We start from the raw sequence: 27069 nt of genomic DNA, 5'->3' as shown, positions 1-27069 counted from the left end.
GCTCACTCCTTATTTGGCTCCCACACCAGGCCCACAAAGTGATTTTAATTCCGCACTTACAGCCACCAGGCAAGTGGTGGAGCGCTGTATCGGCCTTTTAAAAGGCCGATTCAGATGCCTCCACCGCTCTGTTGGCGAGCTCATGTATTTGCCGGATATGGTTTCGAAAATTGTGGTCCTGTGTGGGATATTTCACAACATCGCCATAAGGAGTGGTGTTTTCTAATGCAGCCAGAGGATGCCTTGCCTGAGGATGGCCCCCCGAGGTTGGTCGGAGGTCAGTATGTGGGGGGGCCATATGCGATGATGTGGTGGCCAGATTCTTTAGGTAATTATTGACACAAAATAAGTTATTTGACACAATGTAGAAAGGTTATTATTTTTAAATCAAATTAATTGTTTTTTTATTTCCCATCTTGTGTTTTCTTTCATAATATTTTGGAATGAAACGATGACTACTTCCTGCTCCCAAAAAATGACTTCATGTGGCCACATTGGATATATCTTCTGGACCCAATTTTGCAACGCCACATTTGTGGAATCATGTTGGCATGCTAATTCATCCACCAGTTCTTGATTTTTTTTTGCCTTTTTTATTATGGTGTAGGCTGGATTTTTGAGATTGTTTTCACTGTGTGTATTGATTGTGACCCAACACTTTAAGTTTATTATTTATGTTTAATAAATTTTCGCTTATTTTAAAAACATAATTTCTTTTCGACATTACAAGCAAGTGTAAGCTGGTTCACCCAAGGAAAAGTTGCTTAAAGGCTAATCCTGTAATGTGTCAAATTGCTCAGTATTTTACTATGCTTTGTGGGTTAAAACCAACACCAAAAGGTATTATGTAGAATCAGTATGTTTTATAATCTTGGCCTAAGCAGGTTTTAAAAAATATTTACCGAACCCAAAAAAAATGTAAAAACACAAATGCTGGTAACTCTCCAAACCTATTGTTAGTGTTAGGTGTTTCATGTGCCTGCTTAAAAAAATCAGCTTTACACAATCTTAGTTACATTACTTTCAAATACTTGCTGCAATAGTCTACTTATGTAAGTTTAAACAATCTAAGATTTACAGACAAGGAATGAGACTGTATTCAAAATTTAAATGTTTATTGTTTTAAAATATTTTGCAAAAAAAAAAAAAAATTAGTGGCGCAGGATCCCCGTCATTCTATCCAGGACCACCAGCAGGCTGATAACATGCCCCCTTAACATCTGGACACACCCGGCTAGCTCCGCCAACCGCCTATGGTCCTCTGTGGGTTATAAAATTGTGGTGCTTACTAAAATGAATCCTTCATTTATGATTGTAAAAAACTTCAAAAGCAAAATCGACTTAGCCAAAAGTGACAATTGTTTTAAAAAATCCAAAAAAAACACCAAATCAATTTTCAAATAAAAACTATAAAATAAACCCCAAAAAATAAAAAAAAATAAAAAAAACATTCTTGCTACCGTAAACAAGAGATACAAGTATGAGTGTTTGGACATGTGTGATATGTGTATGGGGAAAACATCAGCAAAATTTTTAAACAAAGATATATATAACCAACCTTTTAAAATCCTAAAAAATGGAAAAGGCACAGACAAAGGATTACATCAACACATTAAAAAAAAAAAAAAAAAAAAAAAAATGGTTAAAGGGGAAACATACCGTTCAGAATGACGCCTGGACCAGCAACCACACCATCGTCCTCCTCGGAGGTGGGACAATTGCCTAAGGAGGTCGGCGGGGTGATTACTGACAGTGGTGATGGGGTGGTCAAGAGAGGGGTGGGTTGAGGGGAGGGGAAATTTGGAGGGATGGGAATTCTCCAAGAGGGAGGGGCATCAGGGTCTGGGCAGGCTGGGGTGGAGGGGGAATTTTGGGAATTTTGGGGAGAGGAGGTTTGGCTAGGAGTTGGGGAGAGGGGACGAGGGTGACGTCTTCGCAAGCGATGACGCAGTAGTCTTTGCTCGGCCCCTAAATGATGGATAACAAATTGAGGTTAGTTTTTAAATTCACCTTTCTACACGCTAATTGGTTAACAAACAAAAAGGAAAACATGCACACGCAGATATGTGTGAAAAAAAGAAACAGGCCAAGCAAGAAAACATTCACACACAGATAGGTGTGAAAAAAAGAAACAGGCCAAGCAAGAAAACATGCACACGCAGATACGTGTGAAAACAAGAAACAGGCCAAGCAAGAAAACATGCACACGCAGATATGTGTGAAAACAAGAAACAGGCCAAGCAAGAAAACATGCACACGCAGATAGGGCCGCAAATAATAACATGAAAACCAAACAAAACATAACTTACTTTCCGCTATACGCTGGCGAAAACATGCCAGCAAGCGGGGCGTCCGCCGTTGAAGGTCGGACCACCTGCGCTCCAGCTGGCCGATCTGTCAGCGTGAGCCAAAGGATCGCAGGTGGCGGCGAACCTCCGCATAGGCAGCACGCTTCTCCCGATTGCTGATGGAGGGAGGCTGGCTGGTGATACGCCGGTCCATCACCTCTGTCAGGACAATAAGCTCCCGCTTGGTGAATGCAGAGGCTCTCATGATGGCAATGGTGTATTTTTAATAAAACAGTTTTAATAAAGACCAGAAAATAATTTTGATTGGCTAATGTAGTTGGGAAATTAACAGGAACCATTCTATTGGTTAGTGTATGAGTCATGTGTTCTACAGGCCAAAAAATCTATTGTGAGTTATGATAGGCATGATGCAGTGACATGCGTAAGCTAATTTAAATAAAGAAATTAAACCAGTAAAATATGCGTGGGTAAAAACACAGAAAACAATTTGATAATTGGATCAAACATGTATTTTGGATAAAGAAAACCATTGTTTAAACCGTACGTATTCTGCCGGTAAACAAAAACACTGACAAGAGTAAAGTTTATTGAAAATTTAAAAAAAAGGGTTTGAACACATGTGAAGAGCAATTAACCTAATTGATATATTGATTGGCATGATACGATTGAAGTAGGTAGGCAGAATGAACGAGCAGGTAATCGAAATCTGACAGGCCCACTTCCGGTTTGTACTTGTGCGAGCGCTCCCAGCAAGCCACATTGGGGATGTACGCTCGCTATTTGGCTCGCTCGTTAGCTAGAGGAGGGGTTGGGAGACTTTGGGGAGAAAGTTTAGCTGTGTACGAAATTACGAGCGAGCGCTTAAATTAACATATTTCGGCACGTACGCCGAACGTACGAACGGCCACTTGCGTCCGGGTCTGAATGAGGGCCAAAATCACTAGAATAAGCTCTGTATTGTATATAGAGTAGAGATGTGCGCCGACCCTCATGTTTTGGTTTTGGATCTGGATTGGTTTTGCCAAAACCTCACCTCTGTGTTTTGTTTCGTGTTTTGGTTTTGGATCTGGATTTTTTTCTTAAAAACTCATAAAAACAGCTAAAATCACATAATTTGGGCCTGTTTTTGTTCCGACAGTATAATTAATCTCAATAACATTTATTTCCAGTAATTTCCAATTAATTTTGTCCACCTCACAATATTATTTGCTTAGGGCCTGATTCAGAGCCGGACGCAATTTGCGCTCGCTCGTTCAGAAAAAGGGGCTAGCTATTTAAATGAACCGTTCGCTCTTTGAGGTCTGTTCACGCCTCTATGTCTGAACGAGCGAACAAAACATGCGAAAGGAATTTTTAAAAAAACGCCCCCTGGCCGCTCGCATCATACGTCATGTCCGCTATTTATTAGATTAATCGAGTACATCGAAAGGCGTCTGAACTGCTCGCTATTCTTGTGGTTGGTTTTTCCTACCACAATCTGGCGAGCAGTTCTGAGTATAAAACAACCAAGTGACGTGGTCAATGACGCTGCTTTGTTAATTATGCACACCCTTAAAACGCCCGTTTTGACCTTTAAGCACGCCTGCGTTCTGATCTCCACTCCCCGTTTTCAAGCACCTTCCCCTGTTACCACCCACAAACGCCTCATTCTGTCACTCAAAATAGCAGGCATTCGCTATTTAGCGAGCACACGATTTTCGGCCGCACTGACTGGTTCGCGCATGCGTATTAAAATCCGTACGCATGCGCAGTTGTGTGAACATCGGTAGGTGCGAACGAGCGGCCGCTTACGAGCGGCTCTGAATCAGGCCCTTAGTCTAGTTAAGGCCAAAAGGTTGCATCCAGCTAGCTGGCTGACTAAGCTAAGTGACATAGTGGGCGGCACTAACATGTGGCAGTTCAGTTTCTAATTTCCAACATGGATACAGTGTGTTATACAATGTGGGTTGGATACACCAATAGTGCACTTACTGTGACAGCAGTGTCGGCAGAGCGGGGTTGCTGACGGTGTCCTCGGTACATGGAATGGCAGTGCTGCGTTGCTGGCAGTGTCCTTAGTGAAGGGTACCGGGGATGTCGGCAGTGTGGGGGTGCCAGCGGTGTCTTAGTGCAGGTTTCCTGGCTATGTCGGCAATGCGGGGGTGCCAGCGGTGTCTTTAGTGCAGCTTTGCTGGCTGTGTCGGCAGAGCGGGGGTGTTCTTGATGCAGGGTGTCGGCAGAGCGGGGTGCCAGCGGTGTCCTCAGTGCAGGTTGCTGACTGTGTCGGTAGTGCAGGGTGCTTGTGGTGTCTTAGAGCAAGTTTGCTGGCTGTCGGCAGTGTGAGGGTGTCAGCGGTGTCTTTAGTGCAGGTTTGCTGGCTGTGTCAGCAGTGCGGGGTGCCAGTGGTGTCTTAGTGCAGGTTTGCTGGCTATGTCGGCAATGCGGGGGTGCGAGCGGTGTCTTAAGTGCAGGTTTGCTGGTTGTGTCGGCAGAGAGGGGGTATTCTTGATGCAGGGTGTCGGCAGAGTGGGGTGCCAGCGGTGTCCTCAGTGCAGGTTGCTGACTGTGTCGGTAGTGCAGGGGTGCTTGTGGTGTCCTCAGTGTGGGAGTGCCGGCAGTGTGGGGGTCGCTGACGGTGTCCTCAGTACGTTGGGCAGCAGTGCAGGAGTGTCAGCAGCGGTGGTGTTGGCAGCGGGGGTGCCAGCCGTGTCAGGCGGCGGGGCATGGCGGGGCGCCATCTTCTTTTCCTCTTTTTGTGCAGTTTTCAATGGGCTTAAAGCTGATTGGCTGAGAGCCGTAACAGACGGCTCTCTAAGCCAATCAGCATTAAGCCCGCTGAAAAGAAAACGTTGCGACTCGACAGAGGGGTCACGAGGTTTTGCCTCGGTTCAGGGATCCGGGGCAGGCAGGGATCCGGGGCTGCGCTCAAATCGCCCCGGATCCCCAAAATTCGGGTGGGTTCGGATCTCTGAGATCCGAAGCCGCTCATCTCTAATATAGAGATGTGCACCGACCCCTGTGTTTTGGTTTTGGTTTGGATCTGTATCTCCTTTGTGTTTTTGGATCTGGATTTGGTTTTGCCAAACCTTCCCTTGCATGTTTTGGTTTTGCATCTGGATTTTCTTTCTAAAAAATCATAAAAACAGCTGAAATCACACGATTTGGGCCTGTTTTTGTTCCTACAGCATTATTAACCTCAATAACATTATTTCCAGTCAGTTTTGACCACCTCACAGCTCACAATATTGATTTAATCAAGTTTAGGCCAAAAGATTGCACCGAGCTAGCAAGCTGACTAAACTAAGCGACAGCAGTGGGCGGTACTAACATGTGGCAGGTCAGCTTCCAACATGGCACATCTATGAAACAGAGGGTACGGCATGAGGTGTCACAGTACTTGTGTTATGGATATACACTAAGGGAACGGCCTGAGGTGTCACAGTACTTGTGTTATGGATACACACTAAGGGAACGGCCTGAGGTGTCACAGTACTTGTGTTATAGATACACACTAAGGGTACGGCATGAGGTGTCACAGTACTTGTGTTATGGATACACACTAAGGGTACGGCCTGAGGTGTCACAGTACTTGTGTTATGGATACACACTAAGTGTATGGCCTGAGGCGTCCCAGTGCTTGTTTGTTAAGGCTACACTCTGTGGTACGGCCTGAAGAGTCACAGTACTTGTGTTATGGATACACACTGGATCCGGCCTGCAGCATCACAGTACTTGTATGGATACACTGGGGTACGGCATGCAGCGTCACAGTACTTGTATGGATACAGTGGGGTACGGCATGCAGCGTCACAGTACTTGTATGGATACATTTGGTTACGGCCTGCAGTATCACAGTACTTGTGTTATGGATACACACTAAGGGTACGGCCTTGTTTGTTAGGGATACACACTGGATACGGCCTGCAGCATCACAGTACTTGTATGGATACACTGGGGTACAGCATGCAGCGTCACAGTACTTGTATGGATACATTTGGTTACGGCCTGCAGTATCACAGAACTGCAGCATCACAGTACTTGTGTGTTAGGAATACAAACTGGGATATGGCCTACAGCGTTACAGAACTTATATGGCTATACTGGGGTACAGCTTGCAGCATCACAGTACATGTATGGATATACCGGGGTATGGCCTGCAGCGTCACAGTACTTGTGGTAGGGATACACTGGGATACAGCACAAAAAACAATTATTTTTGAATATTTTTTAAACTCTTCTTGACTTTTTTAAAAGTTTTTTTTTTACTTTTTTTTACTGTTTTCTTCCTTTTTTTCCTTTTTGTATTTTTTATGCTTTTTAAAAAAAAAAAAAAATGTAACTCTTTGTTACACTTTTTTTTAACCCTGGAGCAGATGGACATCAGAGCGGTGCGTCGGCAGCACTAGAGCTGATGGACACCAGACAGGTGTGTCGGCAGCACTGGAGCGGATGGACACCAGACAGGTGCGTCGGCAGTACTGGAGCGGTTGGACACCGGACAGGAGTGTCGGCAGCACTGGAGTGGATGGATGGTGGACAGTTATATCGGCAGCACAGGAGTGGAAGGACACAGCACAGCACTGAGCACAGGAACAGTCACTGGAGTGTATGGACGGAGCACAGCACAGTCCCTGGATGGACAGCAGAGCCACTGGTTGGACTCAGCACAGCCCCTGGATGGACAGCACAGCCTCTGGATAGCACAGCCCCTGGACGAATTCAGCACAGCCTACAGCTCAGCCACAGCAGAGTACAGCACAGCCAGAGTGAAGCAAATGGTGCCGATCACAGCGGGAAAGTACTTGAATGCAATACAAAACCTGCAAGAATCTGACACTGGGATTGATGATGTTTTCCCCCTTTAGATCAGGTACGTTCGGATGGGTCTGATTCCCAGAGAATGAGGATGCACTCATTTCTAATTGTATATTGCTCTATATACAGTAGGCTCTGCATTTTATATTGGTCACTAGAATAGACTCTGTATAATGCTTGCCATGTCATCCCTTTAATAGGGGACACTATTACGTTCTCCGGATGTTCTGGATTGAGCCCAGTGTCTCCAAGCTCAAGTTTTCTGCCAGCTACCATGCAGAGCCTGGTCCATTGTAAGGGATCAGTGAGTATCAGCCGACACCAATCAGGAGGGGTGGCCGCAACTTGCCCACTCATACACAGCAGAAGGGGTTCCAGGTGTCGGCGGTAGGAGCCTGGGTGTACATAAGCGGTTCCAAATGCCGAGGGTAGGAGTTTTGGTAGTGGCAGCAACCTAGGGGTCAGTAACAGGCGGTTACTGATGGTAAGAGGGCATCCCTGATACCCCAAGATCCAGGAGGAATAAAAACTAATCAGCGATCGGGTGGCGAGTGTAGTCATCTGTTCACAAGTAGTGAACACCAGAATAGACTCTGTATAATGATCATTACAATATGCTCTATATTAAATAGTGGTCACTAGAATAGTCTCTGTATCATATACCGGTCACTAGAATAGTCTCTGTATCATATGCAGGTCACTAGAATAGGCTCTGTATCATATGCAGGTCACTAGAATAGGCTCTGTATCTTATGCAGGTCACTAGAATAGGCTCTGTATCATATGCAGGTTACTAGAATAGGCTCTGTATCATATGCAGGTCACTAGAATAGGCTCTGTATCATATGCAGGTCACTAGAATAGGCTCTGTATCGTATGCAGGTCACTAGAATAGGCTCTGTATCGCATGCAGGTCACAGGAATAGGCTCTGTATCGTATGCAGGTCACTAGAATAGGCTCTGTATCGTATGCATAAACAAGAGAAGAAAAAAACTGCACTCTGATATTTAGGTTGAGACATGGGAATGACGCATCAAAATGTATGAAAAAGTTTAATACTTTAAAATGATATTAACAACAACAACAAAAAAAAAAAAAAAAAAAAGGACACAAATACAAACACAATATAGTGATTATAAATAAGTAATCAGCACTGTTAAATTAGCTCATAGGAAATGTATCAGGCAGGTGATTAGTAAGCATGCAGATTGGGGAGTTGATCAGGCTCCAAAATCTAAAAACACACTCTCCTATAATAATGGCTAAGCCATATACCTGTGTATATGAACTATGGCCCTGATTCAGACCCACTCGCGAGCGGCTGCCCGCTCGCAAGTGGGTCGATGTTCTGCACTGAGCATGCGCACAACGGAGGGAGCTCCGTCGTGCGCATGCGCCAGACGCGACGAGCGAAGGAAAGTCCTTCGCTCGTTGTGTCTGATCAAAGGGGGCGTGCTGTCGATGTTGATTGACAGCACGCCCCCTTTTGTGGGCGTGCCGGGGGCGTGCCTCCCTGACGGGGGCGTTCCCACGGGAACGCCTCCCGTCAGAAGCCGGCCCACTGACATCACTAGTGATGTCAGTGGGAGTGATTTTGGCTCTGATAGAGCCAAAATCACTCCGGAACTTGCGGTTGAAAACCTCAACCGCAGGCTCCAGCTCGCAGTTTCGATGGTCGCGATGGTCAAGACCATCGCCGCCATCAAACTGCACGCTCGTATAGGCTGTGGGTGGTGACCCTGTGGTGACGCTCCATTTTTATGGAGGGCGGCCCTCATTCAGAGCGTGCGCTCTGCTCAGAGCGTACGGCTCTGAATGAGGGCCTATATGTGCTGTAATGGATTGGATTAATAAAGGCAATGATATAGCCTATAGCCACTGACTAGCTATCCCCAACAATGTATCAATAATGCTATAAATAGGAACCCATTGAAAAAAAGTTATTTAGTATCCAAGTCACAGATGGTATGGCCGTTCTCAGATATGGAAAGTTAGGCTGACCGTGTGATCCAAAAACACGTCTGTATATAACAGGTAGAAAGGTACCCTATTGTACATTAACCAGTCACGCAGAGTTCTGCAGGGTACTTAGTTAATTATAGCTGCCGATGAATACCTGTAGATAGAAATCATGCCGTCCCTTTACACAAAGGGGATTGAAGCTGGAGTTAGCTCGATATGGTTCAGCAGGAGATGCTGAGCACAGGTATCCAACACGTCTGTAGCCCGCTTGTCTGTATTGTATGCAGGTCACTAGAATAGGCTCTGTATCATATGCAGGTCACTAGAATAGGCTCTGTATCATATGCAGGTCACTAGAATAGGCTCTGTATCATATGAGGGTCACTAGAATAGGCTCTGTATCATATGCAGGTCACTAGCATAGGCTCTGTATCATTTGCAGGTCACTAGAATAGGCTCTGTATCATATGCAGGTCACTAGAATAGGCTCTGTATCGTATGCAGGTCACTAGAATAGGCTCTGTATCATAAGCAGGTCACTAGAATAGGCTCTGTCTGTATCATATGCAGGTCACTGGAATAGTCTCTGTATCATATACCGGTCACTAGAATAGGGTCTGTATCGTATGCAGGTCACTAGAATAGGCTCTGTATCGTATGCAGGTCACTAGAATAGGCTCTGTATCGTATGCAGGTCACTAGAATAGGCTCTGAATATAATAATTATCACTATAATGGGCTCTGTATTAAATAGTGGTCCTTATAATAAGCACAGTATTGTATATTGGTTACTAGAATAGACCCTGTATTATACAGTGACCCCTAGAATAGACTCTGAATTGTATATTGGTAACTAGAATAGTCTATGTATTATACAGTGATCTCTAGAATAGACTGAATTTTATACAGGTTGAGTCTCCCATATCCGAAAACCCAAAAACCGGAATATTTCAGGGCATCTGTGACGTCACTAGTATAGTGGCCAATGAATAGCGGCGTGGGCGTGGTCCATGTGCCAGGCCACCCCCCGCAGCACCCGCCGGACCCCCAGTGGCAGCCGCCGGACCCTTCTGCGTCACCCGCCGGTCCCCTCGTGACACCCACCGCACCCGCTGCACCCTTTCACCTTACCCGCCGGACCCTTCCGCCTCACTCGTCGGACCCCTCACGACACCTGCTTCACCCGCCGGACCACAGCAACATCCACAGCACCCGCGCAACACCTTCCGGATCCACCCGCAGCACACACCAGGCCTCCCGCTGTGCTCCCCCTCAGGTATTCCGAAAACCGTAATAATCCAAAATCCGAAATGCTCCTGGTCCCGAGCATTTCGGATATGGGAGAATCAACCTGTATTGGTTACTAGAATAGTCTCTGTATTATATAGTGATCTCTAGAATAGACCCTGTACTATACAGTGACCACTAGAATAGACTCTGAATTGTATTTTGCTAACTAGAATAGTGTCTGTATTATACAGTGACCCCTAGAATAGACTCTGAATTGTATATTGGTTACTATAATAGTCACTCTATTATACAGTGATCTCTAGAATAGACTCTGAATTGTATGTTGGTCACTAGAATAGTCTCTGTATTATACAGTGACCACTAGAATAGACTCTGAATTGTATATTGGTTCCTATTAGGGGTGTGCACCGGCCACTTTTCGTGTTTTGTGTTTTGGTTTTGGATCTGGATCTTTCTTCGTGTTTTGGATCTGGATTGGTTTTGCCAAAACCACCCTTCCGTGTTTTGGGTTCTGGGTTTTGTGTTTTGGATCTGTATTTTTTTTTAAAAAAGCATAAAAACAGCTAAAATCACAGAATTTGTTGGTTTCTCTGCTCCTATGCTATTATTAACCTCAATAACCTTAATTTCCACTCATTTCCAGTCTATTCTGAACACCTCACACCTCACAATAGTGTTTTTATGTCCAAAAGGTTGCACCGAGGTAGCTGGATGACTATGCTAAGCGACACGAGTGGGCGGCACAAACACGTGACCCATCTAGGAGTGACACTGCAGTGGCAGACAGGATGGCAGTTAGAAAAACTAGGCCCCAAACTGTACATAATGCAAAGAAAAAAAAGAAGTGCAAGATGGAATTGTCCTTGGGCCCTCCCACCCACCCTTATGTTGTATAAACAGGACATGCACACTTTAACAAATCAATCATTTCAGCGCCAGGGTCTGCCACACAACTGTGGCTGAAATGATTGGTTCGTTTGGGCCCCCACAAAACAAGCTGGCAATTAATGTGTCCCTGCACAAACTGGCTCTACGGAGGCAAGATGTCATCCTCATCCTCCTCATCCACCGATTCCTCACCCTCTTCAGTGTGTACATCCTCATCCTCACAAAGTATTAACTCGTCCCCACTTGAATCCACCACCACAGCTCCCTCTGTACCTTCTGGAGGCTGGTCTCCCTGGAAGAGCTGATAATTCATTTTGACGAACATCATCTTCTCCACATTCTGTGGAAGCAACCTCCTACGCCTTTCGCTGACAAGGTTCCCGGCTGCACTAAACACTCTTTCGGAGTACACACTGGAGGGGGGGCAACTCAGGTAAAATAGAGCCAGCTTGTACAGGGCCCTCCAAATTGCCTCTTTTTCCTGCCAGTATAGGTATGGACTGTCTGACATGCCTACTTGGATGCTGTCACCGATGTAATCCTCCACCATTCTGTCAATGGTGACAGTATCATATGCAGTGACAGTAGACATGTCAGAAATTGTTGCCAGGTCCTTCAGTCCGGACCAGATGTCCAAACTTGGTCCTGCCTGCCCTGCATCACCGCCAACGGGTTGCTTAGGATACCTACGTTTTTTCCTGGCAGCCCCAGTTGCGGGAGAAAATGAAGAAGGAGCCGTTGACGTGTCACGTTCCGCTTCAGCTGACAGTGTGTTCACCAGCAGGTCTTTGCACCTCTGCAGGCTTGTGTCGGCCGGAAAGAGAGACACCACATAGGCTTTAAACCTAGGATCAAGCACGGTGGCCAAAATGTAGTGGTCTGATTTCAACAGATTGACCACCCTGGAATCCTGGCAAAGCGAATGAAGGGCTTCATCCACAAGTCCCACATGCCGAGCGGAATCGCTCCATCTTAGCTCCTCCTTCACTTTCTCCAGCTGCTTCTGCAAAAGCCTGATGAGGGGAATGACCTGACTCAAGCTGGCTGTGTCTGAACTGACTTCACGTGTGGCAAGTTAGAAGGGCTGGAGAACCTTGCACAACACGGAAATCATTCTCCACTGCGCTTGAGTCAGGTGCATACCCCCTCCTTTGCCTATGTCATAGGTGGATGTATAGGCTTGTATGGCCTTTTGCTGCTCCTCCATCCTCTGAAGCATATAGAGGGTTGAGTTCCACCGCGTCACAACCTCTTGCTTCAGGTGATGGCGGGGCAGGTTCAAGAGTGTTTGCTGGCGCTCCAGTCTTCGGCACGCAGTCGCTGAATGGCGAAAGTGGCCAGAAATTTTTTGGGCCACCCAAAGCGTCTCCTGCACGCCCCTGTCGCTTTTCAGAAAATTCTGCACCACCAAGTTTATTGTGTGAGCAAAACATGGGACGTGCTGGAATTTGCCCAGATGTAATGCCCGCACAATATTGGTGGCATTGTCAGATATCACAAATCCCCAGGAGAGTCTAAGTGGGGTAAGCCACTGGGCGATGATTTCCCTCAGTTTCTCTAAGAGGTTGTCGGCGGTGTGCCTCTTACTGAAACCGGTGATACACAGCGTAGCCTGCCTTGTAACGAGCTGGCGTTTCTGAGATGCTGCTACTGGTGATGCTGCTGCTGTTGCTGCGTAAGGTGATACATCTACCCAGTGGGCTGTCACAGTCATATAGTCCTTAGTCTGCCCTGTTCCACTTGTCCACATGTCCGTGGTTAAGTGGACATTGTGTACAACGGCATTTTTCAGGACACTGAGGACACTTTTTCTGACGTTTCTGTACAGTCTCGGTATCGCCTGCCTAGTGAAGTGGAATCTAGACGGGATTTGGAACCGGGGACACACTACCTCCATCAATTGTCTAAATCCCACTGCACTAATGGCGGATACCGGACGCACGTCTAACACCAACATAGCAGTCAAGGCCTCAGTTATACGTTTTGCTTCAGGATGACTGCTGTCGTACTTCATCCTCCTCGCTAAGGACTGTTGGAGGGTCAATTGTTTAGTAAAAGTAGTGGTGTTCCTACTTCCTCTCTGGGATGATGAACGACTCCCAGCAGCAGCAACAGCAGCAGCGGCAGCAGTAGGCGTAGCAATGCCGGATCCTCCAGAGGAATCCCGGATAGGAGAGTCAGTCATGCCAGTGACATGGCCTGCAGGACTACTTCCGATGCTGACTAAGGAGGAAATTGACGAGGAGGGAGTTGACGGTGTGGTTTGCAGGCGCTTGGATACAACAGGACAACGGGATTTAGGTGTCCCTGGACTGCTTACGGTCTTAGCCAAAGTTTCTGAACTTGACAGTAACTTTTTATGAACGCGCTGCAGGTGCCGTATAAGGGAGGATGTTCCTAGGTGGTTGACGTCCCTACCCCTACTTATTTCACCTTTACATATGGTACATATGGCAAGACAGTTGTTGTCCGGATTTGGATAGAAATATTGCCAGACCAAAGAGGTGGAATGTTTGGTCTTCTGCCCAGGCATGACCATGATGGGCTTTTTCATCCCACGGACAACAACTGTTTCCCCTGGAGCCTGATTTAAACAAACCACATCACCATCAGAATCCTCCTCGCCAACTTCCTCCTCAGCGCCAGCTACACCAGTATCCTCATCCTGTTGTACTTCAACAGTGACATCTTCAATTTGCATATCAGCAAGTGGACTGTGGGTGCTCCTTTCAGCACTTGCAGGGGGCGTGCAAATGGTGGAAAGAGCCACCTCTTCCCGTCCAGTGCTGGGAAGGTCAGGCATCGCAACCACCACCACACTTGGACTCTCCTTGGGGATTTGTGATATCTTCTTAGAAAGCACAGTTCTTCGCTGTGCTTTTGCCAGCTTAACTCTTTTGATTTTTTTAGTGGGAGGAGGGCTTCCATCGTCATGTGAAGCTGAACCACTAGTCATGAACATACTAGGGATCGACCTTAGCCGTTCCTTGCCACTCCGTGTCATAAATGGCATATTGGCAAGTTTACGTTTCTCTTCAGCTGATTTAAATGTCTTTTTCAAGGTCATTTTCCTGAACTTTGCCATTTGGGATTGTATGTGCCCTCTACTATGACATTGGGCATCGGCCTTGGCAGACGACGTTGATGGCATGTTATCGTCTATGTCATGACTAGTGGCAGCAGCTTCAGCACTAGGAGGAAGTGGTTCTTGACCTTTCTCTATTTTATTTTTATCGGAGAAAGTTTGGTCCTCCATTTATGTTATATCGATTTGATATATACGTGCGGCTAAACACAGAAAATCATTTTTTTTTTGGTTTGGACTAGAGTGTACTTTCGGGGGTTACAGCAGCCTTAACGGTCAAGCCAGCCGGCCCTTTACTTATGACACAGGCGCACGCTTGGCACTACTTTGTTGATGCACGTGCGGCTACTGCGCACACAATTCACAAACACAGAAAATAATTTTTTTTTGGTTTGGACTGGAGTGTACTTTCGGGGGTTACAGCACCCTTTAACGGTCAAGCCACAGGCGCACGCTTGGCACTACTTTGTTGATGCACGTGCGGCTACTGCGCACACAATTCACAAACACAGAAAATTATTTTTTTTTGGTTTGGACTGTAGTGTACTTTCGGGGGTTACAGCACCCTTTAACGGTCAAGCCAGCCGGCCCTTTACTTATGACACAGGCGCACGCTTGGCACTACTTTGTTGATGCACGTGCGGCTACTGCGCACACAATTCACAAACACAGAAAATAATTTTTTTTTTTGGTTTGGACTGGAGTGTACTTTCGGGGGTTACAGCACCCTTAACAGTCAAGCCAGCCGGCCCTTTACTTATGACACAGGCGCACGCTTGGCACTACTTTGTTGATGCACGTGCGGCTACTGCTCACACAATTCACAAACACAGAAAATAATTTTTTTTTTGGTTTGGACTGGAGTGTACTTTCGGGGGTTACAGCACCCTTAACGGTCAAGCCAGCCAGCCCTTTACTTATGACACAGGCGCACGCTTGGCACTACTTTGTTGATGCACGTGCGGCTACTGCGCACACAATTCACAAACACAGAAAATAATTTTTTTTTGGTTTGGACTGGAGTGTACTTTCGGGGGTTACAGCACTCTTTAACGGTCAAGCCAGCCGGCCCTTTACTTATGACACAGGCGCACGCTTGGCACTACTTTGTTGATGCACGTGCGGCTACTGCGCACACAATTCACAAACACAGAAAATAATTTTTTTTTGGTTTGGACTGGAGTGTACTTTCGGGGGTTACAGCACCCTTTAACGGTCAAGCCAGCCGGCCCTTTACTTATGACACAGGCGCACGCTTGGCACTACTTTGTTGATGCACGTGCGGCTACTGCGCACACAATTCACAAACACAGAAAATAATTTTTTTTTTGGTTTGGACTGGAGTGTACTTTGGGGGTTACAGCACCCTTAACAGTCAAGCCAGCCGGCCCTTTACTTATGACACGGGCGCACGCTTGGCACTACTTTGTTGATGCACGTGCGGCTACTGCGCCCACAATTCACAAACACAGAAAATATTTTTTTTTTTGGTTTGGACTGGAGTGTACTTTCGGGGGTTACAGCACCCTTAACGGTCAAGCAAGCCAGCCCTTTACTTATGACACAGGCGCACGCTTGGCACTACTTTGTTGATGCACGTGCGGCTACTGCGCACACAATTCACAAACACAGAAAAAAAAATTTTTTTGGTTTGGACTGGAGTGTACTTTCGGGGGTTACAGCACCCTTTAACGGTCAAGCCAGCCGGCCCTTTACTTATGACACAGGCGCACGCTTGGCACTACTTTGTTGATGCACGTGCGGCTACTGCGCACACAATTCACAAACACAGAAAATATATTATTTTTTTAGCACTTGGGGGGAGCACCCCTGATGGACAGAGCACCCCCTGGACAACACTACAGCACCCCTTTAGGACTGGGACACTGCACAGGACTTTGGAGTGGACACAGCCCCTATGGAGAACTGACTGCACAACACAGTCCAGCCAGCCCCTATGGACTTTGAAGTAGTGGACACAGCCCCTATTAACAACAGCAGCACAGCACAACACAGCCAGCCCCTATGGACTTTGAAGTAGTGGACAACAGCGGCACTACACTACACTACACTACACAGCCCTAACTCCCACCCTCCCTCTTCACTGTCCACAGCCGAGTGAGAAAATGGCGCCGACACGGGTACCTTATATAGGATCCAAAACCCGCGAGACTCGGAAGGCGGGATGATGACGTTTTGCCTCGATTTCAGATCCGAGTCAGGCGGGAAAAGTCAAGCCTGACTCGGATCGGACTCGGATCGGGGGGGCTCGGGGGGGTTCGGATTTCAGAAATCCGAACCCGCTCACCCCTAGTTCCTATAATAGTCCCTGTATTATACAGAGATCTCTAGAATAGACTCTGAATTGTATATTGGTTACTAGAATAGTCTCTGTATTATACAATGATCTTTAGAATAGAATTGTATGTTGGTTACTAGAATAGTACTGTAATATATAATGGTCACTATCATAGGCTCTGTATTACTGTATATATTGGCTACTGAAATAGGCTTGGTACTGTATATCAGTTACTAGAATAGGCTCTGCATTGTAAACAAGTAACTAGAATAGCATCTGCTTGAATGCTGATCAGATGATGCATTAAGGTGTTTGATTAAAGTTATTCTAAACACATATCGCTGTATATATTATTGGCTGTGTAAACCCATGCCCCCATTTGAGAAACAAACTAGGGATGTGCAGGCTCGGATAGGTTAGCGAGCCTGCACATCCCTAAAACAAACCCATAGGGACTGATTCTGATTCAGATGCATTGGCGATGTAGGGCGCTTACGTCAGAGTCGCAGTTGTGAATGAGGCGCACTGGAAGGTGTGTTATGGGAGAATCGCCGTCATGTTGCTGATAGTGGTTTCGTACAGAGACACAGAATGGTTCACATAAGAGGCCATAGTCAGACCGATGATCTCATCTGCACCTGCCATAGAGCTGGTGGAAGTTTTGATGTTGCGGCTGATGGTGGCGTCCAAAGTTGCAATAATCATTTTTTGAGCATCTGAAGATGCTGGAAGCGGGCGTGTCCGTGCTTGCGCATTAGGACACACGGATGTACACCAGGGAAGGATTGTAGTGGTATTTGCATAAAGTCGCAGAAACAATCCCGGCAAAAAATGCAGACACGGGAGCTGCAACGTCCGACTCAGCATGAGGACCAGTTTTCCATTGCAAAACTTTCCTAGACAAGCCCGGGCCACTTACAGTACTTGTGATTGTCATCAGGTCAGTCCTAGCTACTCTATAAGACTTGCCATGTATCCTAATTATCAAGTACAGTACATACTTGCCGACATTCCTGGGCAGCTTTCCGGGAGCAGCAGGAGGGGACCTGCTGCTCTCCTCTTCGGGGGGCGGTGCCAGGTGATAGACGGCATTAGGCCCCACCCCCTTTACAGAAAACCCCCGCAATTTTCAGGGCCATGAGGAGGGGGCGGGGCTAAATGACAGGATTTGTGCCACTTAGTCCCGCCCCTTCCCTACGGACCTGAAAATTCAAGATAAAATCTCCCCATCTGCCCACTTCACTAGGAAGTGGGTGGGATGCGGGAGATATCCCTACTCTTTCGGGGGTGCGGGGGGGTTCCCCGAAAAATCAGGAGCCTCCCGTGATGCCGGAGGGAGTAGGCATGTATGGTACAGTATCACATTATTATTCTTTGCTTGCTAAGAGCGAATAAACCAATTTCAGCTAATAAATGGCGATGAGTTGACAAAATTCCAAATGTATTATTTGTATTCTAAATTGATACAGAACTAGCCTGATTACAGCAGATACTGTACATTCTCCTGTGGATTCCTTTTTTGTAATCATATACAAAAGGAAAGTACAATGCTACCAGATCACAGGAGCCTGAAATAAAATAGATCTATAGGTCCTGATTCTGAGACGCAAAGTGGCCGCAAGCGCGGAAGGCCATGGTAGCCTATATTACTACCTTATGCTAATGTGATTATCCACGCGGCTTCATGTGTATAAGTGCACCACCGGCTGTTTTTCCATCTACAGCTGCCTCCATCATCATTACTATCATCACTTACAGTGCTGTAACTGGGTGTCCAAGCGCCCTGTACTGGGGGACTATAAGGGCAGCAGTGTACACGTCTGAAACGTCCTAAGGCGGCACTGAAGCAGAGCTTCTGGCTGCAGGGTGCCATTCCAGGTGCAGGGACGGTGATGCCCACAGGGCCCTGCTGAGTGCCAAAGATCCACCCACAACCCTTCCAGAAAACTCCCATGAAAATCGCTAGATGCTCTATTTTCATTTGAACCTTCTATCTCCATGTGCTGGACCAGTGCTGTAATACAGCAACAGCCTCAAGCTGAAAAAGAGCCTCAGAGAAATACAATCAAGAGGAGGATTGAATAGGAACAGGTGCCATTGAGATGTAGGGCACTTTAATGTGGGAAATATAAATATTATATCATTTTTTCTTTTGCTGTTTTATTTTTCTTGTCAGATTTTGGAATGGGCATTTCTGTGGGTGATGTATGGCAGGGCCGTAACGTAACAGAGTGTAGAGCTCTGTGGACGGCACCACCGCTCACCCACAGCCCCTGCATCTGGCTAACCAGGCACCCTGCAGCCAGAATCTATGCAACAGTGCTGCCTGGAGCATCCTTAGGACGCTTCAGGCGTGCACGCCGATGCTCCAGGCATTGCTGTAATTTGTGGCATCTCTGGCCACGCCCCCTCCATATGACATCAACAGAGGGGGCATGGCCTGCACCATGCACTGGGACTGCTGGTTATGGCTCTGATGTATGGTGTCAGGGACTGATGGTGAGTAAGAGGCATTACAATGGGAAAGGATGGTTGGTGGGTGAGGGCTATATCAATGGGTGAGAATGGGGGTAAATTTACTAAAGATCGATTTTAATCTATTTTAATAGATTAAAAATCAATCAAAATCGATCAACATCGATGTTGTGTTTCATGAGCCAAGAGGTTTATTTAATAAACATAAATATCTCTCTCCTTAATTATCATTTTATATCGCATTTTCAGTATCTCCATATTATTATGAATTTTGGTCCCGGGACATGCGAAGTGAAAAAGGCCTGTCTCAGCGAGCTCAACTATGCTGAATGATGTATATGTTGTCTTCTTCTGCACATGTGCAGTTTGCTGCAGCACTGCACAGTACTCCACCTCCCTCCCCAGCATACAGAAAGTCGCCATCAAACATCCTAGCCCCCACCCCCCGCAGCACACACACACAGCGAACTACTTCCAGACATAAACCACTATGCACGACTGTGACTTTATGCTGATGCCACAACCAAGGGGTCCCCAAAACTGCCTCTCTGTGCTTCCAAATTAGTTCTGCCTCTGCTGGCAGTAACAATCGGGACGCATGTTCAGATGTATAACATTGGCTGCATGCGTCCAACATTGATGCTGCATCCACCTCTGAGTCACGCCCATTATATGTATATAGTAATGTAGTGCTGACAGCTCAGGTACTGAGAGGAAAGGCTACTTATCACCATCTGGTACAGAGGCCCTTTATATGTGTATAGTAATGTAGTGCTGACAGCTCAGGTACTGAGAGGAAAGGTTACTTGTCACCATCTGGTACAGAGGCCTATTATATGAGTACGGAAATGTAGTGCTGACAGCTCAGGTACTGAGAGGAAAGGCTACTTGTCACCATCTGGTACAGAGGCCCATTATATGTGTATGGAAATGTAGTGCTGACAGCTCAGGTACTGAGAGGAAAGGCTACTTATCACCATCTGGTACAGAGGCCCAATATGTGTATGGAAATGTAGTGCTGACAGCTCAGGTACTGAGAGGAAAGGCTACTTCTCACCATCTGGTACAGAGGCCCATTATATGTGTATGGAAATGTAGTGCTGACAGCTCAGGTACTGAGAGGAAAGGCTACTTCTCACCATCTGGTACAGAGGGCCTAATTCAGACCCACTCACAAGCACTGAGTGCTCGCAAGTGGATCGATGTTGGCCCAGTGCGCATGTGCATGAGGGAGCCAGCTCCATCATGCACATGCGCGAGACCCGGATAGCCACGGGCAAGCCGTAGCTATGGGTCTCGCTACAAAGAAAGGGGGCATGCTGTCGATGGTGAGTGACAGCACGCCCCCTTTGGTGGGCGTGCTGGGGGCGTGGCTGCCCAGACAGAGGCATTCCCATGGGAACGCCTACCGTCTGGGGCCGGCCCCACTGACATCACAAGTGATGTCAGTGGGAGTGCTCTCGGCTCTGATAGAGCCAAAAGCACTCCAGGGCTTGCGGCAACGAGACCCTACCTCAAGGGTCTCGTCACAAGCCCGATGGTCGCGATGGTCTTGACCATCGTGACCATCTTTTTGGCCGCTCGCTATAGCTGTAGGTGGTCACCCACAGCTATATGAGCGGCCAGGAGGCCGATCTAAAAACTAAGAGGGACAGCCCTGATTCAAAGCGAGCACTCTGTCAGAGCGTCCGGCTCTGAATCAGGGCCAGAGGCCCATTATATGTGTATGGGAATGTAGTGCTGACAGCTCAGGCACTGAGAGGAAAGGCTACTTGTCACCATCTGGTACAGAGGCCCATTATATGTTTATGGGAATGTAGTGCTGACAGCTCAGGTACTGAGAGGAAAGGCTACTTGTCACCATCTGGTACTGAGGCCCATTATATGTGTATGTGAATGTAGTGCTGATAGCTCAGGTACTGAGGGGAAAGGCTACTTATCACCATCTGGTACTGAGGCCCATTATATGTGTACAGTAATGTAGTGCTGATAGCTCAGGTACTGAGGGGAAAGGCTGCTTATCACTATCTGGTACAGAGGCCCATTATATGTGTATGGGAATGTAGTGCTGACAGCTCAGGTACTGAGGGAAAAGGCTACTTATCACCATCTGGTACTGAGGCCCATTATATGTGTATGGGAATGTAGTGCTGATAGCTTATGTACTGAGGGGAAAGGCTACTTATCACCATGTGTATGTGTATGTGCTGACAGCTCAGGTACTGAGAGGAAAGGCTACTTGTCACCATCTGGTACTGAGGCCCATTATATGTGTATGGGAATGTAGTGCTGACAGCTCAGGTACTGAGACGAAAGGCTACTTGTCACCATCTGGTACTGAGGCCCATTATATGTGTATGGGAATGTAGTGCTGACAGCTCAGGTACTGAGGGAAAAGGCTACTTATCCCCATCTGGTACTGAGGCCCATTATATGTGTATGGGAATGTAGTGCTGATAGCTTATGTACTGAGGGGAAAGGCTACTTATCACCATTTGGTACTGAGGCCCATTATATATGTATGGGAATGTAGTTCTGACAGCTCAGGTACTGAGAGGAAAGGCTACTTATCACCATTTGGTACTGAGGCCCATTATATATGTATGGGAATGTAGTGCTGATAGCTCAGGTACTGAGGGGAAAGGCTACTTATCACCATTTGGTACTGAGGCCCATTATATATGTATGGGAATGTAGTGCTGAAAGCTCAGGTACTGAGGGGAAAGGCTACTTATCACCATCTGGAGATTGAAATAAGTTTGCTAAAAGAAAAAGAGGTAAATATCTCTTCTCCAGTTTATATAAATTTATCCAGAAGGAAACCCACATTAGATTCTATAGGGGAGGCAGTGTTCTTAGGAAATAGTGAAAAGTCTGTGATTACTCCATACTTTTCACTGCACTTAAGTATGGAGAAAACATAAATAGCACATGTTCCAGCCATTATGCTGGAAAAAATGTGATAATTATGTTTATTAAATAGCCCTCTCACACATTTACTGTACGAACATTGAAAAAATTGTTTGTTAGTAAATGTGTGATTCTGGGGTCAATTCATGATGTTAATTATCAGGGTTCAAACCCCGATAATTAATATATTAACTCGCCGCTTGCACCAGGAGCAATTCATCATTGTTCAGTCGCGGGGACAGCTGATCCAAAAATCATCTATCTCTGCAAGTAGCTTCACAGTGGATCTTTTCACTGCTCCTTTTGAAGTAGTGAGATAAGTGTGCATGCATGACCTACAGGTCAGTTTCCGGGAGAGGAAGGTAAGCAGGAGATATCTGTGATCCTAGTGTATGGGAACAGCGGCCATTCCGGGAGAGGTAGGTAAGCAGGAGATATCTGTGATACTAGTGTATGGGGACAGCGGCCATTCCGGGAGAGGAAGATAAGCAGAAGATATCTGTGATACTAGTGTATGGGAACAGCGGCCATTCCGGGAGAGGAAGATAAGCAGGAGATATCTGTGATACTAGTGTACGGGGACAGCGGCCATTCTGGGAGAGGAAGGTAAGCAGGAGATATCTGTGATACTAGTGTATGGGGACAGCGGCCATTTTGACAGAGGAAGGTAAGTAGGAGATATCTGTGATACTAGTGTATGGGGATAGAGGGCCATTCCGCGGGAGAAAGGTAAGCAGGAGATATCTGTGATACTAGTGTATGGGGACAGTGGGCCATTCCACGGGAGAAAGGTAAGCAGGAGATATCTGTGATACTAGTGTATGGGGACAGCGGGCCATTCCACTAGAGAAAGGTAAGTAGGAGATATCTGTGATACTAGTGTATGGGGACAGCGGCCATTCCGGGAGAGGAAGATAAGCAGAAGATATCTGTGATACTAGTGTATGGGAACAGCGGCCATTCTGGGAGAGGAAGATAAGCAGGAGATATCTGTGATACTAGTGTACGGGGACAGCGGCCATTCTGGGAGAGGAAGGTAAGCAGGAGATATCTGTGATACTAGTGTATGGGGACAGTGGCCATTTTGACAGAGGAAGGTAAGTAGGAGATATCTGTGATACTAGTGTATGGGGATAGAGGGCCATTTCGCGGGAGAAATGTAAGCAGGAGATATCTGTGATATTAGTGTATGGGGACAGCGGGCCATTCCGCGGGAGAAAGGTAAGCAGGAGATATCTGTGATACTAGTGTATGGGGACAGTGGGCCATTCCACGGGAGAAAGGTAAGCAGGAGATATCTGTGATACTAGTGTATGGGGACAGCGGGCCATTCCACTAGAGAAAGGTAAGTAGGAGATATCTGTGATACTAGTGTATGGGGACAGTGGGCCATTCCACTAGAGAAAGGTAAGTAAGACATATCTTTAATACTAGTGTATGGGGACAGCGGCCATTCCAGGAGAGGAAGGTAAGCAGGAGATATCTGTGATACTAGTGTATGGGGACAGCGGCCATTTCGACAGAGGAAGGTAAGTAGAAGATATCTGTGATACTAGTGTATGTGGACAGAGGGCCATTCCGCGGGAGAAAAGTAAGCAGGAGATATCTGTGGTACTAGTGTATGGGGACAGCGGCCATTCCGGGAGAGGAAGGTAAGCAGGAGATATCTGTGATACTAGTGTATGGGGACAGCAGGCCATTCCACTAGAGAAAGGTAAGTAGGAGATATCTGTGAAACTAGTGTATGGGGACAGCGGGCCATTCCACTAGAGAAAGGTAAGTAAGAGATATCTGTGATACTAGTGTATGGGGACAGTGGGCCATTCCACTAGAGAAAGGTAAGCAGGAAATATGTGTGACAGCTCCTGCTTTACCTTCTTGATGAATACCCCAATAACTTATTTTCTACAATTGCAGGTAAAAATTTTCATTTTCACCTGCTTTTGTAGAAATTAAGTGATGATGAATAGGCCCCTTAGCCCCTGAAACAACACATCGACCTTTAGTAAATTACCCCATGGTGGTGAGTGAGGTATGGGGCCTGCATCACCTCGTGAGTGAGGAAATGGTGCCTGCGTCACCTTGTGCATTTTTTATGGGGCCTGCATCACCTATATCTACATCATCACCATCATGTATTAGTAATAACACCATACTTCTGAGCTGTTTCTATCCAACATTTATATACATGATATGCAAATTGAAAGATGCAAATCATAGTCATTTGCATGTTATTACCCAGGATTCCTAAGCACTTTTTTCTTACTACTTACTTTAAAAATATTTTTTGGGGGTGGGGTTTCTAAGTTCTTTTTACCAGCTGTGTATCCTTGTTTCCTAAAGACTTTTTCTGATATTCTGGAGGCAAAGCTTTTTGAATTTGCACAGAAAATAGTTTCAAACTACATGTGAAGTTATGTATCACTTTCCCTTTCATTATAGATGCATTGGGAATGTGAAAGCACTATAACTTACACATCAGACTATTGATCATTTGTTAATGTACAGGAACCATGTCCTTCAGTCCCCTGGAAGTGAATAATGCAGAGAGACTCCCTGTTGAGTTTAAGTTTAGCCCCTTTGTCTGTTTTATAATAACGAAGCCCTGTTCACTTTCATCCCATCACTGACATACAGTAATAACATTCTGCAAGCTGAGTAAGAAAATAAAGCTCACAGTTAAGTCAATACATTCTGCACAGCCTCATACATTATGTATTACAGCCACAGCTATATTTTTTTTTCATGTTTTTTTGTGTTACTCAGGTGGAATGCAGTGTAATAAAACAGAGACACCACTACAACATGGTCGGAGACTAAATAATTGCAATCCAGAAAATATTACAGATTGTTCTACGGTAATATTTTCTGGGAACTGGGCTGCTGTACCAATGATACCCAACAAAGACTATTTGTGTAAATATTGTGCAGGCTTATAAAGCTGCATTTACTAATTATAAACTGAAAATACTGAAACTAAGTGATTTTTGCTGTCATTTTTTATTTAGAGTGCTCACAGGAATGAGATAAAACAAGCAGTGATGTGAGCAGAACCCCATGTTTTGGGTTTAGTTCTATATCATCGTCATGTTTTAATTTTCGGTTTTGGTTTTGGATCTGGATTGCTTTAAAAAATGATAAAAAAAACATCTAAAATCAGGTAACTTGGATCGGTTCTGGTGCAGTATTATTATTATTAGACTCAATAACATTCATTTCCAGTCAAGTCTGACGACCGCCCAGCTCACAATATTGGCCAATGTTTTCACCAATATCGGCCAAAGGCTGCTGGGAGCTGACTGGCTAACTAATTGACAAAGCAGCGTTACCAATGCATGTTGACAGTTTAAAAGAATATACAGATGTGCCACATACGTCTGTCTTCCGTGCGCTACAAGTCAGCGCGAGCGCTGTGCTGCTCAGTAGTGCCAAGCATGTTTTTCTTGTAACTTTTTCCCTTAAAATGCATCTTATTCACAAAGCAATATGATTAGGATGCACAAGCAGCTTCTGCTGATTAAAATGATATGCAGCATGCCTATATTGTCTGTGTGCGACTGCGGGTGTATCTGCATGCAAAATGCTATGTTACAGTGCCAGCGTAATGCAGCATTTTGCATGCAGATACTGTACATCCGCAGTCGCACACAGACAGTATAGGCATGCTGCATATCATTTTAATCAGCAGAAGCTGTTTGTGCATTCCACTTTGCGAATAAGACGCATTTTTAAGGGAAAAAGTCGCATGAAAAGACGTTTGCTGCTACCAAGTCACGCCACAGCATGGCACAACTAGAAGGGCTGTTTAACACGTAAGGAGGCTAGATGTATGTGGACACATCTGTAGCGTATCCATGAAAATCAATTGTAAGTGCACTGGATTGCAGGTGCTACTAGTGTCTGACAAACAACCATATATATGGGTCTATTTACTAAGCAGTGTTAGGAGAAGTGAAAATTGAAGAGTGAAAAGTGATAAGGTGCCAGCCAATCAGCTTCCAACTGTCATTTTTCAAACACAGCCTGTGAGATGGCAGATAGGAGCTGATTGGCTGGCACCTTATCACTTTTCACTCTTCACTTATCACTTCTCCTAACACTGCTCAGTAAATAGACCCCACAGTGACAAAGACGCCGGCAGTCTTTTCCATGATTCCTATCCTCTCCATCTACCTACAACTCTCCCTCATGAAGGAAGCTGCCGACACTTGGCAGAGGCGGAGAAACGCGTTTTATGCTTATTATTTATTTGCTACGGAAAGACCAGCTGACTACACTTACGTCTCCTAGATCCCCTGTTTCCCTCGGTGGTCTGAATTGGGAAGCAGCTGCCAAGCACATAGTCTAAAAACCCACAGAGGACACAGAGCCGACAGTGAGGAGAGGGGAGAAAGAATATACAAGGCGCACATATACCGACTATTCTAATTTACCACTAAGATACCAGCTGACCGTATTTCACGTCCTTTGGACTCCCTGTCCCCCGGAGGTCCGGCAGTCAAAACTGAGGAAGTAGCCGGAATACAGAGGGTACGGAGCAGATGGCAAAGGAAGATACGGTAAATAACAAAAATTTCCTGGCCATGATTTTTCAAAAAGAGCATGCATGCACTTTCTAACAACAGACACTAAGGACTTGTTTGTTAGTTGGATTAACTTCCTATGGCTGTGAGTCTCCATTGTTTTAAATTGAATGTGAAGTTATATGCAGATAAACTGTTACAGGAGATGATTGGAAACAGCTGGAAAGTCTTTCTGACTGATGCAATATAAGTAGCTTTATGAGGATAGAATGTTATATCTCCTCAGATCTAACTAAATACAGACAGCCGTATAACAGTGCTGTTTAGATCAGAAGGAGAAATACATGCTGTGCGGGTACTAAGGACTTGATTTTTTTCCTACCTCCCACCTTTAAACCTTCTAACTTGAAAGGACTTATATTAAAGAAAGTTTAAAAATTGTGTTCTAAAGTGACTGTGGAGAACTGTATTGCTAAAAATCAGCAGAAAAATCCTGTAGTGTCAAAACAAACTGACACATAAGTATCTGTTTCTTGTCATAATGCTACTTGAGAAACAACTAGGGTAAAAAT

The sequence above is a fragment of the Taudactylus pleione genome, unplaced genomic scaffold, assembly GCF_031769625.1.
Source record: "Taudactylus pleione unplaced genomic scaffold, aTauple2 ptg000533l, whole genome shotgun sequence".
Classification (NCBI taxonomy): Eukaryota; Metazoa; Chordata; class Amphibia; order Anura; family Myobatrachidae; genus Taudactylus; species Taudactylus pleione.
Note: the sequence above shows the minus strand (reverse complement) of the source record.